Source organism: Trachymyrmex cornetzi, unplaced genomic scaffold (assembly GCF_001594075.2).
Source record: "Trachymyrmex cornetzi isolate Tcor2-1 unplaced genomic scaffold, Tcor1.1 scaffold170, whole genome shotgun sequence".
In the NCBI taxonomy this organism is placed as follows: Eukaryota; Metazoa; Arthropoda; class Insecta; order Hymenoptera; family Formicidae; genus Trachymyrmex; species Trachymyrmex cornetzi.
The window spans coordinates 60214-67253 of NW_017296310.1; positions in this window are offsets into that span (position 1 = coordinate 60214).

A 7040-nucleotide genomic window follows, 5' to 3' on the forward strand; every position below is an offset into this window, starting at 1 on the left:
CAAATTGGCTACCCCTCGTGGTAGATTTAAATTATCACTTAATAGAGCTTTACCAAATGCGGATCTCGAAAACACTCCTGCATCATTATTGCTTCCATATGCTCCACAATCAACCACTGTAAATTTATAATTATTGTCACACGCTGCCATTAGCACTATGCTGAATGTTTTCTTGTAGTTGTAATATAAGCTTCCCGAATTTGGTGGCGCTTGTATTTGTACGTGCTTGCCATCTACAGCACCGCAACAATTTGGTAAGTTCCAATCTCTCCAGAATCCTTCGCAAATTTTTCCATTCCTCTTCATTAGGAACTTGATATCGGTGAAAGTACTTTTATGAGTAAGGTACATGTTTCCTTGATTACTGAACGAGCTGTCGATTCTCCTATTCGATAAGCTAATGCAATTGATAATATTTGGTCACCAGTGGCAAGGAATCTATTGTAATAAATCAAATCAATATAATTAATAGGTTATATATCTACATTCGGATTTATATCTTTATTTTTTATTTATTTTATGTACTTTGTGTGTGTTCATAATATTATAGTCATTATGGCATATACCTTAAAGTTAAAGCTAGACGTTGTTCAGGCAATAAAGCTCGATGACATTTTTTTGTTAAAAATGGTTTCATCATTTCCAATAGTTCATTAAAGATGCGTACGGACATTCTTGTATACCGGAAGAACATATGTGGATCATTTTTCATCTCTTGGAACAAATGATGAAAATCTCCTTGGTCAAAACGTATCATATTAATAGGTCGTACCCAATATTGTCGATTAGTCCAACGAAAAGATATCCGTCTTTTTAATACCAACACACCAAGAATTAGGACAATTAATGCATGTATTAGTATTTCTTCCTCGTCGTCCATGCTCTATAAAAATAAACGTTAAATATTCAACATAAAAAATTATCAATATTAATTGGTAATAAATGAGGTTAAACTATGCAAATGAAAAATGCTGTATTTGGTCGAGGCGGTTCTTCGTGCTTAATAATATTTCTTGAGACTTTATATAATTTTCAGTTCAAGCTAACTATGCGCCGATTGTTTGTCGATCTTAAAACACAGTTCGAAACCGAAGCTACAGTAATAAATCACAAATTGATTTGATTTTGATGCAATTTTGATGCAGAAATATCAATGGGCACGAAAATTACTTCGACCGAATATAGCATTTTTCATTACGTGATAAAGAATTATTATATATTCAATATGTAAAAAATAAAATTAAATCAATTTAATTATAAATGCAAACTGTATATACGAAATGATTTACGTATTATAATATAATAAGAGAATCTACAAAACTCATGATAAATATTAGTCAATTACCGCGAATATGATAATACCTTCTGTATAAAAAGTACCGGGAAATTGTCATTTAAATGAACCGCGGAAGAGGTAGCGGTAAAATGTTTTTTTTTTAGGTTGGCACTACCTTCCTGAATTACCAACCAAGGCTTGATCTCGATCGGTCAACTAGTTTGTTTATGGCAGCTGTCCAAACAAGTCTACCTCAGTGTTGCTCTGCGAATTTTACCATGGAAAAAATTGTCGAACAAAGAGTGTGCCTCAAGTTTTGTGTTGCAAACGAAATTTCGTGTGCCGACGCACTGGAAATGTTGAAAAAAGCCTATGGTGACTCAACCATGTCGAAAACTCGGGCGTACGAGTGGTTTAGTGCGTTCAAAGAGGGGCGTGAAGTGGTCGAAGATTTGCCTCGCTCCGGCCGGCCATCCACGTCTATCACCGACGATAACATCGGAAAAATAAAACATTTAGTGCTGCAAAATCGTCGTTTCAGTGTGAGAGAGCTGGCCCGTGAAGTGAACATTGATAAAATGACCGTTCATGGCATTATAACCAATATTTTGGGCATGAAACGTGTCGCCGCTCGACTGGTCCCGAAAGACCTGAATTTGTTTCAAAAACATTATCGCAAACAGGTGGCCGAAGACATGATTTCGCGTGGCCCAGACTTCTTGAATCGCATCATAACTGGTGACGAGACATGGGTCTATGAGTTCGACACCTTAACAAGCCAGCAATCGACCGAATGGCGCATGGAAAACGAGCCAAATCCCAAAAAGGCGCGCCGAATCCGCTCGAAATTGAAGGTTTTGCTGACTGTGTTCTTCGATTGCCACGGTGTCGTTCACTCAGAATTTCTCCCCGAGGGCCAAACAGTCAATAAAGACTATTATTTAAGTGTCTTGAGGCGTTTACGCGAAAATATCCGGCGAAAAAGGCCCGAATTGTGGCGAGACAATTCGTGGATTTTACACGACGACAATGCGCCGGCGCACAGAGCCACGATTGTGGCCGATTACAAGGCCAAAAACTCGGTCAATTCTATCGACCATCCACCGTATTCGCCTGATTTGGCACCGTGCGACTTCTTTCTTTTCCCGAAACTGAAATTGCCACTCCGTGGTACTCGTTTTTCATCGATTGATGACATCAAACGGAATTCGCAGCGTGTCCTGAAGGCCATACCAGAATCGGCCTACCAGAAGTGCATGGAAGATTGGTTTCGCCGTTTTCACATGTGCATTGCAAACGATGGGGATTACTTTGAAGGCGACAAAATAAATTTTGATGAATAAATAAAATATTCTGTGTTTTTTTTAACGATTCCCGGTACTTTTTATACAGAAGGTATACAATCATTTACATTAGACTTTACAGAAATGCAAATCTATCTCTTGATATTTTTTAAATGTATATGTATTATCGCAACTACATATTTATTGTAATTACCTGGAACTTCGTGTTTAATCTCGTGAACTGAATTACATCTCGATTACTTTTTTATGCAGCTGTCTGCTCGGTATTTAATCTATTCTACCTATAAATTTGAGATTATCTTTCATTGCACAAATTACAAAACAAATATAATATATTGATGCCAGAAATATTTTCTGTAACGATGCATTGCGTTGAATACAATATAAAATTAAAAAAATAAAAAATATATATATTAACATGCATATAAAATAATTATTTCAAAAGGTCGTTTTCGCCATCTTATATTTTCTTTTACGATTTTAAAAGGGAGAAAACAGTTTTCAAATTGTCATATTTCAATGCGTGAATCTGATTGGTACAACGTAACGTCTTACGTTTTCTATGTGTCATGGACTATATACTTACGGCTTTCGGCTTACGCCTTACGGCCTTACATTTTTCTATGTGCCATGGACTGTACTGTACCCTTTAGGTACGCACGTACCTGACAGGTACGCACGTACCTGACAGGTACGGTATCGGCACGCATAGTACGCCGTACACTCACTGTACTAATACCGTGGAGGTATTTTGCTATCTGGGTAAGAGTAACATAATAGAAATCTGATTTATCAGCCGCTTGTAATTATTGATAAGTCAGGCTGCGACTAGAGGCTACATTAGTTATAGCATGCTATAAAAGCAGGCATTATTGGTTCATTTGACATTACGAATATGTGCATCGAGATTATTCACGCGTTGAATCGTAAGGTTAGTTCGCGTCGCAGCATGTTCCAGCATGCTCCAACGTGCACCAGCATGCTGTTACCATAACTCCTATTCACTTTAACCAGCCCGTTAGAAATCTTGCGATGCAGCGCGTAAATAATCTCGAAGCACACATTCGTGTGTCGAATGAACCAATAATGCCCACTTGTAGCCAATATCAGATTGTCAATCGTATCAATTATCATAATTACTTTTGGCAATGTTTACTAATATTGAATAATCTAGAATTATTCAACTTTGAAATTAAATTTAATATTAATTTAAAAATTAAATTTTATATTTTTAAATTTAATTATTTGCGAACTAAAAGAATATTCCTCAAAATGAAATATTTGGTTGCCCTGAAAAGGACAGATTAATTATTAATTGCAATTTTCGGACATCTCGATCTTCTTTTTCATAATAAATGCTCGAAATGTCCACCGTCTATTGTGACACAAGCTCTCATCCGTCTTAATAAATTTGCCTGCATTCTTTCCATAACGTCGTTGTCGATGGACCAAATAGCAAAGTGAAGCTTGTTATTCAGTTCTTTCACGTCCTCGGGAAGCTGTCTATAAATTTTTTCCTTGCAGTATCCCCACAAGAAAAAATCCAATGGATTGAGATCCGGGGATCTTGATGGCCAGCGTATCGGAGCATACCGGCCCATCCAACGTGCGGGAAATTGCTGGTTTAAAAAATCGGTAACAATTCTGGCGTTGTGAGGACCAGCGCCGTCTTGTTGAAATATTATTTTATTTCGATCCAAGAGTGGCACGTCTTCCAGAAAATCAGGTAGATTTTCTGTTAGAAATTGCACATATGATGCGCCATTTAGACTTTCTGAGAGGATTACTGAGCCCAATATTTTTTACCCATAATTCCGGCCCAGACGTTCAATTTCCAACGAATTTGAAAATTTCTGAGCCGCATCGCCCGCGGATTCTCATCGTCCCATACGTGCATATTATGCGAGTTCAGAACTCCTTCTCGTGTAAACAGCGATTCATCGCTAAATATTACATGAAAAGGAAATTCTGGATCTTCGTCAGCTCTTCTGAGGAAATCCTCGCAAAACATTTACCTCCGAGGATAGTTTTCTTCTCATAGATGTTGCACGCTAGTGTAATGGTAGGCGTGCAATTTTTCTTCTTTCAAAATTCGTTGTACGGTAGAATACAATAATTCGTGCTGTCGAGCAATATCTCGAATACTGGTTTCCGGTTCTTGCTCAACGGTACGAAGAACTGTTTCCATATTTCGTACGTTTCTTGCGTAACGTTGCCTACTGGCGTCCTTCTTCTTTGGTAGGACGCTTCCGGTTTCGTACAATCTTTCCGCTGCTTCGAGTATAACGCTGGCATGTGGATGTCTTGCTCTGTTCGGATACAGCTCGACGTATCTTCTTGCAGCTACATATTGTTGTCCATGACACTCACCAAGTGCCTTGAGCATATCATAATACTCTTTGTTACTGTACGCTGCCATTTCATGATCCTTTGTTTCTACGATGCTCGAGGGATTATTGATTTTTGGATCAATCGGTCCTCCGTATTTATCCGACCCATCCGAACAGAGCAAGACATTCACATGCCAGCATTATACTCGCTATAAGGCTATAACGCCTGTTTCTTTGAGCAGTGCGTACGTCGGTCCAATTTCGAGTCAAAGAAATGAATTTTTATAACTCGGGAGTGGACCATGTTCGATCCTTGGGAAACGGCCAGAGTACGAGGTCTTTTAAATTTAAAAATCAACTGAAGGAAATCATTTTAAATAGAATTTCATTTTATTACTAAAGTAAATTACAAAAAAATTGTGATAATTATTGAGTTTATATAAATTTTATAATTAAATTAAAACATAATTGTTGAGTTTAAATATATTTTGTAATTAAATTAAAGTTAAAGATAATCATTGGGTTTACGTAAATTTTATAATTAAATTAAAGTACACATAATTATCGAGTTTGCATAAATTTTATAATTAAATTAAAACATAATTATTGAGTTTACATATATCTTGTAATTAAATTAAAGTTAAAGATAATCATTGGGTTTACATAAATTTTATTAGGTGTACAACTTTGCATTCGCCGTGTTTTTTTCCGAAATTCGAGGCTGTATTGTAAAAAACTGGTTCTACATTTGTGATTTAAAGTATTGTCCATCGCTGGCCACTACTTTCTCCCATCTTTCGGGCAGCGTACGAATCCTGCATCGAAAAAACTGGTCATTTTTTTAGGCGATCCACGAATCCATCCAATTTTTTACTTCTTCATAAGACCGGAAGTGCTGGTCAGCCAGGCCGTGTACCATTGATCGAAACTAGTGATAGTCAGAGGGAGCAACGTCTGGAGAATATGGCGGGTGGGATAGGACTTTCCATTTCAACGTTTTCAAGTATGTCTTGACCACTTTCGCAACATAAGGTCGAGCATTGTCATGTTGCAAAATCACTTTATCGTGTCTCTCGTTGTATTGCGGCCGTTTGTCTTTCAATGCTCGGCTCAAACGCATCAATTGCGTTCGAGCCGAGTATAGACCGATCGCCTGTGATTGTTTCAGTCGGTTTTAACAGCTCATAATACACTACCCCGAGCTGGTCCCACCAAGTACAGAGCATGACCTTGGAGCCATGAATTTTCGGTTCGGCCGTCGACGTGGAAGCATGGCCGGGAACTCTCCATGATTTTCTGCGCTTGGGGTTATCGTAATGAACCCATTTTTCATCCCCAGTTACAATGCGATGCAGAAATCTCTTCCGTCTTTGCCTTTCAAGCAGCTGTTCACAGGCAAACAAACGCCGTTCAACATCTCTCAGCTTCAACTCGTACGGCACCCAATTTCCTTGCTTCTGAATCATTGCCATGGCTTTGAGGTGTTTTGAAATGACTTGTTGAGTCACTCCCAATGATCGTGCCAATTCTTCTTGATTTTGACAAGAGTCTTGATCAAGTAATGCCTCCAATTCTGCATCTTCGAAAACCTTCTCTCTTCCACCGCTATGCCGGTCTTCGACGTCAAAATCACCGTTCTTGAAGCGTTGAAACCACTCACGATACATTCTTTCTAATAGCGGCCTTACCATAAGTATTTGAGAGCATTCGATGAGCCTCAGCCGCAGATTTCTTCATATTGAAGCAGAAAATTAAAACCTCCCGCAAATGACAAGAATTAACTGACATTTTCAATCGAGAATAACTTTATGATGCAGACAGAAATCGACTAATGTTTCTATGGGGTTATGTTGACAGATGCCCTAGTTTATTGTATGACGTCTATGATCTATTTATTTCGACCACCATTTACCGCTAAAGCCATCTACAGAAAAACGGCGGGACCAAAGTTGTACACCTAATATAATTAAATTAAAGTACACATAATTATTGAGTTTGCATAAATTTTATAATTAAATTAAAATATAATTAAAATAAAAATATCAATAAGGCTCAACAATTATATTTTAGAAAATTATTCAGAGAGTATAATAGGGCTACGAGCCTGAAATTTTGATCGTTATGAATTTT